At 43.6% G+C, this 12,716-nt stretch overlaps 1 protein-coding gene across 2 annotated transcripts in view; it reads right to left on the bottom strand.

Annotated features, from left to right (window-relative positions):
- GLRB (glycine receptor beta) overlaps positions 1-11,619 on the bottom strand; it is a 202,994-nt gene extending 191,375 nt beyond the window's left edge. Inside the window, exons 1-2 of one of the 2 annotated variants that reach the window (XM_077477106.1) lie at positions 11,007-11,619; positions 8,971-9,108 (exon numbers count right to left, since the gene is read on the bottom strand). The gene's annotated coding sequence lies outside the window, so the exon portion shown is untranslated. The remainder of the gene's footprint in view (positions 1-8,970; positions 9,109-11,006) is intronic. The other variant, XM_077477105.1, reaches the window with a different exon arrangement.
- Between the last annotated feature and the right edge of the window lie 1,097 nt (positions 11,620-12,716).

Genomic DNA, 12,716 nt, shown 5'->3' with positions numbered 1-12,716 from the left:
TGAGAAGACATCTCATTACTGCATGATCTAAGATGATTTTTCTGCTGTACCAATCCTGTATGACGGCTGTGCATGAAATCTCAATTACCGGCACACAGGTCAGGTGGTAAATCAAATGACCCCACAGTTTAAGCATGTATAATTATACATTACAGCATAACATAGGAGTGTGTAATATTTGAACCAATTGCTTTTCCAATTCCTAGAAATGGCCCCTTGATAACACCTGTAATGCAATGCCTGTCATCAGGCTCCTGTAAGAGAGGTTCCTAGGCACTGTCACAAGTGTGGAAATACTTTGCTGGTTCCAATCAGGAATTATATGCTAAAACAGGGGTGTACAATCTTTTAACCTTCCTAGCCCACATTTGTAGACAAGGAATTGTCTTGCTCCACACAGAAAATACTCTAACAATAGGATAGTTGATGAGAAGAAAAAACATCGGGCAGATTCTAAGTCATCAATCACTGATATAGATAATGTACCTGTGTAATAAAACTATATTTTTTTGTAATATTTTTTATTATAAAAGTAAGGAGGGCAACATAAAACTAGTTCAATATTTGACATAGTTTTTGATAAACTAAGACAACAATATCAAGTACAATAGATGTAGTAGTAATTCCAAGGTGCTCATCAGACATTTTGGTTTTAATTTTGCCCTTCCTGTGTTTTATCCTTGAAAATAGTTGCTCATAAATATAGGTGCTGCCGAAAATTGACGACATGACTTATGCCCCATACACACGGTCGGAAATTGCGACGTAAAAAGTAAAATCCGATCATGTGTGGGCTTTATCTGACTTTTTCTGTCAGAATTTCCGACGGAAAAAGTTTGAGAGCTGGATCTAAAATTTTCCAACAACAAAATCCGATCTGACTTTTTCCGATTATGTGTAGTGAATTCCGACGCACAAAGTGCTACGCATGCTCAGAAAAAATTTGGAGACGAAAGCTATTGGCTACTGGCCTCTACGTAGTCCCGTCGTATGTGTATAAAATCCCCTCGCTCCGAACGATCGGATTTTCCGACAACTTTGTGTGACCGTGTGTATGCAAGACAAATTTCGGCCAAAATCCGTCTGAAAAAATCCAATGGATTTCCTGGTCGGAATGTCCGACCGTGTGTATGGGGCATAATGCTTTGTACACAAGACCGGACTTTTTTTTCTTTTGGGTGTCTGCTCTTGGGCACAGAAACATATTAACACTTAAAAGGCAATTTATGTATCACTTGTATTCATTTAAACCTTTAGGAAACTTGCATTCACTGGCATCCAGTGACCTGAGATAGTTAATCCATCTAGACATTATATAAAAAAAAAAAAAATGATATGTGAGGGTATGTCATCGACATGGAAAGTTATAAGGCCATAATGAAATTTAACAAAGTGGTAGATAGTACACAGTTGGGGAAAAAAGTGTAATTCAGAGAAAATAAAACATACACTTTTAGGGAAAAACATGTTCAAACTTCCTTCTACTGAAAACAGAATGCCTATGCAGTTTGCTTTGTTAGTGAAATGAATAGAGAAAAAGTGGCCAAATGTACTTATAAATTGGCAAATTCTATCAGCAAAATTGATTTCATTGCATTATTTTCACCTTAGCCACAACACAGCAACAAAGAGGAGGAATTGGCAGGAGCGCCTTTGTAAACAAGCAATACTTTCTAAATATGTTTCCAAAAAAAAGTAAAACAATAATGCTTAGGCTCATAGGTTTTAATGTGATAATAAAGTAAAATAAAAAAAATAAAATACCAAACAAGTTATACTTACCTGCTCTGTGCAGTGGTGTTGCACAGAGCAGCCCAGATCCTTCTCCTCTTAGGTCCCTCACCGGTGCTCCTAGCCCCTCCCTCCTGCCCCCACAGCAAGCAGCTTGATATGGGGGCACCTGAGCCGAGCTCCTGCTGTGTGTGTCCATTCAGACACAGAGCCATCGCTCGGCCCCGTCCCCTCTCTCTCCTCATTGGCTCACTGTCTTGACAGCAGTGAGAGCCAATGGCACCCTGCTGCTGTCTCAGCCAATGAGGAGGGAGAGTCCCCGACAGCCGAGACTCTCGTGCAACATTGCTTGATCAGGATGGGGCTCAGATAAGTATTAGGGGGGCTGCTGCACACAAAAGCACTTTTATCTTAAAGGATAAGACCACGCTAAAACTAAAATCCCTGCATCTACAGATATCCACAATCTAACACTAACCTATCTAGCCCTGTAAATCTGTTTATGAAAGTTCTTTCGTGCAGCTCTGTGAATAAACAAAATAATTTCCTCAAGAGCTCTCCAACGTGTTCCAACAAAATTGTGTTTCATCTCCAAATAAAAAAACAAAATGAAAACCAAAAAACAGCAAAAAATACAAAAAAGTGAAAATTCTCTTGTATTGAATTAACTGTACCTTCGTGACAATCCACCACTACGTCTGAAATCGCTCACCAGATGATATGCTGGTTGGTGTGACCAGCACACATCGCATTTTCCTTTATAAAGCAATCCTATGCAGAGACCATACATATACGATCCTCTTTAGATGGCACAATTCTGTCAGATCCTCAGGTCCCAAATTTTAAATGGAAGGGAGAAGACCTTGCATAGCGTAAAAACTTTAAAACAGCTTAAAATGTATTTGAAATGTTGCACTCACATGATAAGGTGTCCTCCTGACATAGGTATTAAAGCATAAAATTGAAGCTGGTTGTGCTCTGCCAGTCTTATTGCCATGAGCACAAACCCAGCACAGCGTGACAGCACAACAGATCCCCACCCTACACACATTTCAGCGTTTAAGGTCTTCTCGACTGTCCCAGTAGATAGGGTCATAACTTGGCGTAAACTGGCAAGCATGAATCCATCCTGCCTTGTATCAACAGTTCGGGCAGCTGGTTATGGTGTAATGGTGTGGGGGATATTTTTTTGGCACACTTTGGGCCCGTTGAGCACTGCCTAGCTATTGTTGCCGACCATGTCCATCTCTTTATGACTACAGTGTACCCATCTTCTGGTGGCTACTTCCAGCAGGATAATGCACCATGTCACTATGCTCAAACCATCCCAAACTGGTTCCTTGAACATGACAAGTTCACTGTACTCCGATGACCTCCATAGTTATCAGATCTCATTCCAATTGAGCACTTTTGGGATGTGGTGGAACAGAAGATGTGCAGCTGACAAATCTGCAGCAACTGTGTGATGCTTTCATGTCAAAATGGACCAAAATCTCTGAGGAATGTTTCCAACACCTTGTTGAATCTGTGCCACGAAACATTAAGGCCGCGTACAAACGAGCGGACTGTATGGCCTACTTAGTTCGTCATACAATCCGACGGACAGTCCGTCATACTTTCGAATGAACGGACTTGACCACACACGGATGCACAAACAGTCCGTCGAAAGCTTGAGCGATGACGTGTACAGCACGTACGACGGGACTAGAAATAGGAAGTCCAATACACAGCAATGCACCCTTCCGCCGTGTAAATCCTTTCTGAGCATGCGCCATTCTTAGTCCGTCGAACTAGCCTACTGACGAGCGGATTGTCCGCTGAAACCAAAGTATGACGGACAGAATTTCGAAAAATCCGAAATACTTAGTACGCCAGACTGCACGCTGAAAAAGTCCGCTGAAGCCCACACACGAGCGGACTGTCCACTGAAATGTGTTTCGACGGACTAAGTAGGCCATACAGTCCGCCCGTGTGTACGCGGCCTAAGGCAGATCTGAAGGCAAAAATGGACCAACCCAGCACTAGAAAGGTGTACCTAATAAAGTGGCTGGTGAGTGTATATAGAGAGCTCTATAACTTCTTTATTGTCTTGGATTTTGTACCCTTTATAATAGACAAAATCACCAGCTGCCTATACTGCACTTTTAAAAATGAGAAAAATCACCATGGGTAATCACAATTTTCCTAAAAAGACTGTTTTCTCTCTTCATACATTGGAAATTTGCATCAATGTGTGGAAAAGAAACCCACATTAAAGGCCCAGCCTGGAGCAGTAGGAGTGTCCTTACATACTGTAAACATATAGCATATGTAATGTATACATACTCTCAACTTTAGGCCCCTTTCACACTGCGCTGTCCCCAAGCAGATCCACCCTCTCAGCAGGGGATCTCTCTGCTGGTCCCTGTTGAGCAGGCAGATGACACAGCAGGAGCCTTTCATTGTGCGGAGCGGCCTGAGAACGAAGCGAGGAAGAAGAGACGCCGTGGAGGAAGATGCCGGACGAGAACACCGGAGCAAGAAGCAGAGGATCGGAGGAGGAAGAAGATGGAGGAAGAAGAAGATGGAGGAAGAACCCGAAGGATGAAGGAAAGAAGAAGGAAGAAGACCCGAAGAAGATGGAAAGAAGAAGACTTTAAGGACTTGTCAAAAACTGTCTCTTGTCATTTTTCACACTTTTGTCACTTTTTTGGTGAAATGGTAGAGATACATTTCACACGGGGGGGGCGGGATCTGGGGGACCCCTTGTTAAAAGGGGCTTCCAGATTCCAATAAGCCCCCCGCCCGCAGACCCCCACAATCACCGGCCAGGGTTGTGGGGGATGAGGCCCCTTGTCCTCATCAACATGGGGACAACGTGTGACAGCGCTGAAAGCGGAAAATTGGCTAGAAGGAAGGGGGTGAAAATGCCCAGTATTGAAGTGGTTAAACTTTAGTTTGAACTTGGCTGCACCGTGATCTCACAATATCTCACGAGATACAGGCAGCCCATCCACTTTTACACTGATCTTGGCCGTTTTCAGAGGAAACACTTCTCCTCTGTTCTATCTCCGAGAACTGGAGTTCTCAGCTTTATAAACCAGCTGCAGAGGAGATAATTTTCCTCTGAGAACTGCCGAAAACTGAACTGAGAAAAACATCTCAGTTAATAAACGTACACCAATGCTTGTGATGCAGTAGTTCACATATGTCAAACATAAGGCCCATGAGCTGAATCCGCCAGGCCTTGTCATGTGGCCCTCACATCCAGTTTTGCAGCTGGAACACGGCAGAACTACCTTCTCTGCAAGGAACGCCACCCACACAGGGAGGTACAAGAGCCAGGCCAGGTAGGAGTGAGAGATGCAAGGAAGGGGTTGGAGTTGCACACCCTCCACTCTGTACACAGCACAAACCTGAACACTGGACTCGGTACGTAGTGCACTCCTAAGCCCTGCACTCTGTACAAAGCACACCCCTAAACCCTGCACAAAGCACAGCCCTAAATCCTATACTCTGTACAAAGCACACCCCTAAACCCTGTAATCTGTACAAAGCATCTCCCTAAACCCTGTACTCTGTACAAAGCACGCCCCTAAACCCTGAGCTCTGTACAAAGCACGCCCCGAAACCCTGTACTCTGTACAAAGCACGCCCCTAAACCCTGTACTCTGCACAAAGCACACCCCTAAACTCCACACAAAGCACACCCCTAAACTCTGCACTCCGTACAAAGCACACCTCTGCAGTCTGTGCGTAATGCACCCCTGAACTCTGCACTATGTACGTAAAGCACTACTAAAGCCTGCATTCTGTAAATAGCGCTCTCTTGACCTTTGCACTCTGTACGTAGTGCGATCCTGAACTCTGCACTCTGTAAGTAGCGCACCTTGCCCTTTGAGGGCAACCATACTGCTGATGTGGCCTGCAATGAAATTGAGTTTGATACCCCTGCATTAGAAAGAAAAGAGCAGACTTCTAGCTGTCTCTCACTTAGAGAAAGCCTAAGGCCGCGTACACACGGGCGGACTGTCCGCCCAACTAGGTTCGTCAAACAGTTTGACAAACAGTCCGTTCAAAATTTGCATGAGCGGACTTGACCACACACGACGAACGAACAGTCCGCTGAAAACTTGCGCGATGACGTGAACGGCACGTACGACGGGACGAGAAATTCGGCGTCCGATACACTGCAATGCAACCTTTGCCGTGTAAATTCTTTCTGAGCATGCGCGAGACTTAGTTTGCCGAACAAGCCTACACACGAGCGGACTGTTCGCTCAAACCAAGTTTCAGCGGACAGTCTTACGGAAATTGCGAAAAACTTTGTTCGTCAGACTGTCCGCTGAAACTGTCCGCTGAAGCCCACACACGAGTGGACTGTCCGCTGAAACACTGTTCAGCGGACAAAGTTGGACGAACAGTCCGCCCGTGTGTACGCGGCCTTAGGATACAAGAAAATTGGAGGCTAAACAACAAACTTCTACTCAAAATAAAACTGTATTGATCACATGATTGCTCTCCATCCAGCAAGGTCCGTACCACCAACAAAGGTGGGCAGAAAGTAAATATATGATCAATAAAGTTTTATTGTGAGTGGAAGTCTGATGCGTGTCCATTTTTCTTGCTTGAGACATTACAGCCAAAGATGACCTAGAAATGTAGTCTACACCCATTATCAGAACAGGGAGGAAAAGGGGTATCATAGAATGACTGTAAAAGACTGAAGTGATGAGCAGTTTACAACTGCTACCAATCAAACCAATCAAACTTAAATTTGGATGTGACCAATAATAGAGGAACTAGAGAGGATGTTACAAAGCACATGCAACAGGAACCACGTCTCTAATGACCCTGTGAGGTGCTCTATGGATTCTGGGTCTAGCAGATTACAGAAATGCAACTTTCTCTCCTCATCTTTATTCACGATTGCAGAACTTTTCTTCATTAGCGTGACCCCCCCCCCCCCCCCTTCCGCCAGCCACACACACACTTATGATTCCTCATCTAGGTGAAGATGATGTATATCAGCTAGACAGCTAACCATTGCTTTCCTGAGATTCGTACATTACACATGCCAGGAAGTTGTGGAGCCTGAATCCCATTGCCTGAATCCCATTCAAGAACTTCGTCAGATCTGCGTATGAGCCGGATCAAGCAAGCATCATCAGGGGGCCAGCTATGCAAACGAGAAAGAGACAGCCAGCTTCCAATTATGGGAGATTAATGATGGTGGCACGGGACAGGAGGTGCAGCGGAAGAGTGACGGGTGAAAAAAGGACAATGCCAGATTCACTGGGTGCTTATTCTGCATAAAGAAGCATCAAAGGTAAGTGGCATATAAAAGGTAAAATATATGGGGGAGGTTGAAGTTCCCCTTAAAGTGGTTGTAAACCCTTACAAACCACTTTGACCTAGGGGTAAGCCTAGATTAAGGCTTACCTGTAGGTCCAAGAAATATCTCCTAAACTTACATGGTTTAGGAGATATTTGCCAAAAGACGGCACCGCTGTCTACAGCGCATGCGCTGTAGACAGTGGCGCGCAGGCGCACTGAGCGCGCCGCTGTCAATGGCGGTATGCCGTGAGTGGCAGCTCCCTGCGCATGCGTGGGAGTGACGTCATCGCGGCTTCGACGAATGACATCTGCGGAGCAGCGAGACCCACCGAGAAGATGGATGCTCCAGACTTCAGGGGACAGCGGTGACTTCGCTGGCTTCTGTGTCAGGTAAGTGACACATAATGGACTACTATGCGATGCATAGAAGCCCATTATGCTTTACCTTTGCAGGGAATCAAAGAGGAAGTAACTCATCAGGGTTTACTTCCTCTTTAAAAAGGTATACTTTTCTTATTTTAGCACAGTTGCAGAGTTTGCAGAAACACTGTAGCTCACTGACTTAATATATTGCCTGGAATTGGTCTAAACATTTACGGTGCCATTGCTCACCTTCCACTGAAAAGTTGTCTTCCTCCCTGTGGCTTCAGTAGTTTCTGAGTTCTGGCAGAGAACAATAATGAAGCCAAAGTTGGATGGGACCTGCATAATTGTTTTGGGTCAGATGTTCAGAAAATATTGAAACCACCTGATCAGCATGACATACAGACAAAGATCAGATTTAATTTTTCTGTGCCAGATATAGATTAACAGCAAAACGTTGGCACTTTGCCTTAGGCCCTTTTCACACTGGGGCGGGAGCGGTGTCGGCGGTAAAACTGCACTATTTTTTAGTGCCACTTTACCGTCGTTTTAGCGGTCATTAAAACCGCCCCACTAGCGGCCATTTACGATGACGTTATTTAGTTACGACGGGGCTACGTTCACACTAGTAGCCAATAGCTTTGGTCTAGGAATTTGATCTGAGCATGCGTGGCACTTTGATCGTTTGTAGAGAATTCCGATCGGACAGACAAAGTCCGATCGGATCATGTTGTCGGAAAATGTTTATATCCATCTCTCAACCTTTGTTGGTCGGACATTCCGACGGAAAAAGTCAGATGAAGCCCACACACGGTCGGATTATCCGACAACATGGTCCGATCGGACATTTTCCGTCAGAATGTCTGACCGTGTGTACAAGGGCTAAGGGCGGTCGGATGTAAACCGCCTGATCGTTTACACCCAACTACCCTCTGAATAAATCCACTGGATGGAAGGGTAACGTCTTTTTTTGGATCGGATTCGATTGCGGCGGGTGTAAAGGGACACATGGAAAATGGAGAAAGAAAATGGGAGGTTTCAATCGGGTCTGCCTGAAAAAAACAAAAACTGATAGGCGGACCCGATCAGAACATCGGTGTGAAAGGGGTCTAAGGCTGGTTTCACACAGGAGTTCTCCATAGTACGCATCTGCCTGCTCAGGGGGGGATCTCCCTACTGAGCAGGCGGATGAAAAGTCTGTGTCAACTCCGTTATGAGGAGCTGACACAGCTCTGCTGTTCTCTGTGGTGCTATCAGATGGACATGGACTCCCTGCCCATTTTCATTCGACTGTCACCCGATCCATTGTTTTTGGTGCACAGGATCGGATCAGATGCCAGCAGACATATGTCCGCTGACATCTACCGCTCCATAGAGAGCTATGGATGGTCTGATCAGGTATGTCTGAAAAACTGACAGGTGGGCCTGATCGGACAGCCCGTGTGAAACCAGCCATAAACTAATCAACAACTGGATCAACTCACCACTCACAATCTGATCATACAATCTCTTTACAATCAACTTTATAATTACAAAAAGCATGTAAAGGCCAGGACCTACCTGATTAATCTCTATCCAACCAAGGAGACCCTTGCACTACATGGTAGATCTACAGGAGGTTGTACAATGCAATTGCAGTATGTGTGGTGAGCCTGATATAGACAGCATTTGATTAAATGTCTTACCAATTCCTGTTTTCTGAAAAACAAAAATGATAACTATACTTAGATACAACATTGCAATCTGGTACATGTGCACAGCCAGGTCAGTCTTCTCTACAGGCATGTGGATGCAAGTATATGACCATGGGTCAATAGCTGGGCCTACAGAAACACAACGATCAGCATAATGCACTGCCAAACATACACTAGGCTCGTCATACACGATACAATTGTCTTGCACAATTTTCCTTTAGATTTACCAAAGCCATATAATAGGAGGACAAACCTAAACACTTTCAGTTTGTATGCAGTCAGGCTGGCCCATGCACTACATAGCTGAAGGTAAATGTAAAGGCAATTGATCAATAAAATAGTATAATATATGGCCAGCTTTAGTAACATTAAACCAACAGTGCTCTACCAAACACATACAGTTTTATATGGTGTTTGTTACTGTTATGCCGCATACACGCGATCGGACTATCCGGCGGAATTAGCCGATCGCGTGTGGGCTCCAGCAGACTTTTTCTTCCCAAAAGTCTGGCAGACTTAGAAATAAGACTTGCTTCAAAATTGTCCACCGGACTCGCCTTTTAGCAGACAATCCGTTCGTCTGTGTGCTAGTCCGGCGGACTAACACTGACGCTAGGGCAGCTATTGGCTATGAACTTCCTTATTCTACGTCATCACATTCGAATCCGCCGGACTTTTGGAGTGATCGTGTGTGGCCAAGTCCGTTCGCTTGAAAGTTCGGCAGACCTCAGCTGCAAAGTCCGTCGGACTGTCCGCTGGACTAAGTCCGCCGGATAGTCCGATCGCGTGTATGTGGCATTAGTTAAATACTCCTCCATATACTCCCAGCAGGCGTCCGGTTCGTCCCCATTCACCGTTTCAGGTGCGATTTCAGCCCAAATTCTTGGCTAAATTTGGACCTGAAACAAATCAAAAACATGCACAGGACTCCTGTGCAAATTCACACCGGAGCCACATCGGAGATATGTGAACTGTCTCCATAGAGAGACGGTCATAATCTCCTGTTGTTGCAAATACGATGTGCAGAATCCGCATCCAATTCGCAATAGTGTGAACCCAGCCTTAATGTAATTTACCCATAATGCCATGCAATATTTAATTCCCCCAGAAATATAATGCACAGTGCTCTCTCTCTCTGTATTGTAGCACTGTCATTAAGCAGACCTTTCAATTTCCACCGAATTTCAGTAAATCACATTGATTTCCTGTCATTCTCAATTATTTACGGCATCTCTGCTACCATAAATTGTGAAGCGGCCTCACTTACTGAAGTCATGTGTATTAAATAAAAAAAATAAAAAAGTGTTTTGGCCCATGGTGACGCATGGTCAGCATTTCTGCTGTTCTCTAACCATTTGTTCCTAAGGTCATTGTACACAACATGCTGTATTATTTGTTTGCCCAAAGAGCGTAAATAGATCAAAGCAATAAATAAATAAGTTTCCCATGCAGATACATCAGGATGCTGCTATAACAATGCCCAGTAGAGAAATCGAGGATATCTCCGGAGAAGTGATCAGTTAAGGGTTATACCGAAGATGCAATTTAATTGGTTCAGCATCATTATTTAAAGGCCTGAGAGGAAACCGCAATTAACCAACGAGCATCCTACTGTGACATCCAGCCTGTCCATCAAGGACTACAAATCCCAGCAGTACTTGCGGTACATCTTCAGCGCTGGAAAACTTTATTGAGTCTCCTGGACAATGACAGTAGCCTCCAGGCTATCTCTCCCCCCCTCCACCTCCCCTGCTGCGTCTTGCAGCTATTCCCTTGGCTAGAAACATCACCGCAACCCCAATCTCAAGAGAGGCGTTACTGTACCAACGTGTTCAATAAGGCATACATGTACTTCAATACGACCCAATGACAGAAACGTGGGGGGTTAACAGCAACACTCACCCTCTGGTTTACTCACAGCTTCCCTTCAGACACAAACGACAGCCCTGCAAATATCCATCATTTTTTTCTGGGATCCAGAAAAAAAAAAAAAAAAAAGGTCAAGGTCCCTTTAGATGTGCATGATGGAGACTGTGTCCTCAGGGGAAACGCCGAGCTCCGGACTGCTTGCTAGCCCATATATATCGCATCGGGGGTCGCTGGCTCTTCGTTCAGGAAATAGGAAAGTGATTTTTTTTTTCCGTAGCCTTCCCAGCTGCAGCGATGGAAGCGAGATAAATAAGGCGCCAAGATTGGCTGCTTTATTTATTAAAAGGCTGTGTCCTGGTCCCTGCATTTGCAGGAAGCTTAAGATGGAGGAGCAGTGTGTACCTGCAGCATGCGCAGTAAAGGCCCCAGAGCAGTGCAATTAATCATTAGCTGCATAGCAAGTGCAGCAGCAGCAGCATCATCCCTTTCATCCCTTTCATCCCTCTGCCACTGGAAGCACAGCAGAGGGATCACACCATTCTCTCCTCTTCTGCTGCACACAATGAAGATGTCTGCCTTGTGTGTGGAGATGTGAATGTACAGAGTAGTCACGCTCCCCTTATTGTGTGTGAGCCCAGTGCAGACAGCTGTTAGTGCTCTGGAGGAGGGGGTTGGGGAGGGAATGCTGGAGATGTCCATAGACAGACCGGTGGGGGAGAAAAAGGCTTAATAAAAAAAAAATAGCAGCATCCTTTCCCTTCATCATTTTATGGATGACTATCCATTGCAGGACGGATATACACCGCTGTGTGCTCTACATAGCCATGCATTTCTATTGCTTTCAAAGTGCTTAACCCATGTACCATATGTCAGAGGGAAGCTAAAAACAATGCCATTTATATCTAGGGAGACACGCTTCCTCTAGAAGGGATTTGGAATGCCTCCGTTAGTAAAGTCAGGTCAATTTGTAATTATTTCTTAATATTCAATTATATGATCAGCAGTTTTTTCTGTCTATAAATTGATTAATATTACTATATTTTAATACATAATATATTATTGATATACAAATTGATATACAATGTAATATATAAATATTTTAAGAAAAAAGAGGGGACTTGTGCTTCAATGCAATTTCTTCTTTTACTCCAATGTAAACAAGAAAAGAAGAAATTGCATCGGAGCACAAGTCTCGTTTTTTTTTTCTTAATGCATAATCAGTGGAGGATTGAGAGGTCCACTCTGACGGTGCTTTGATCATCAAAAACGAATAGAAGTAAGGAAGTAACCTGCTCTATTATTGACACACACACACACACATATTTTATATATATATATATATATATATATATATATATATATATATATATATATATATATATATATATATATATATATATATATATATATATACACAGTATAATATACAGTATAATATAATATAATATATTTTAATATAATAATATATATATACAAACACACACACACAGTATAATATACAATATTACACACACATATATATATATATATATATATATATATATATGTGTGTGTAATATTGTATATTATACTGTGTGTGTGTGTTTGTATATATATATTATTATATTAAAATATATTATATTATATTATACTGTATATTATACTGTGTATATATATATATAAGAGAGAGAGAGAGAGAGAGAGAGAGAGAGAGAGAGAGAGAGATCCCAAAACCTCCTGGTCTCTAGCTCCTCCCATGCTCGC

Source organism: Lithobates pipiens, unplaced genomic scaffold (assembly GCF_037356315.1).
Source record: "Lithobates pipiens isolate NorthernLeopardFrog02 unplaced genomic scaffold, aLitPip1_a1.2 Scaffold_13, whole genome shotgun sequence".
NCBI lineage: Eukaryota > Metazoa > Chordata > Amphibia > Anura > Ranidae > Lithobates > Lithobates pipiens.
This window is presented reverse-complemented; position numbering and strand designations above follow the sequence as displayed.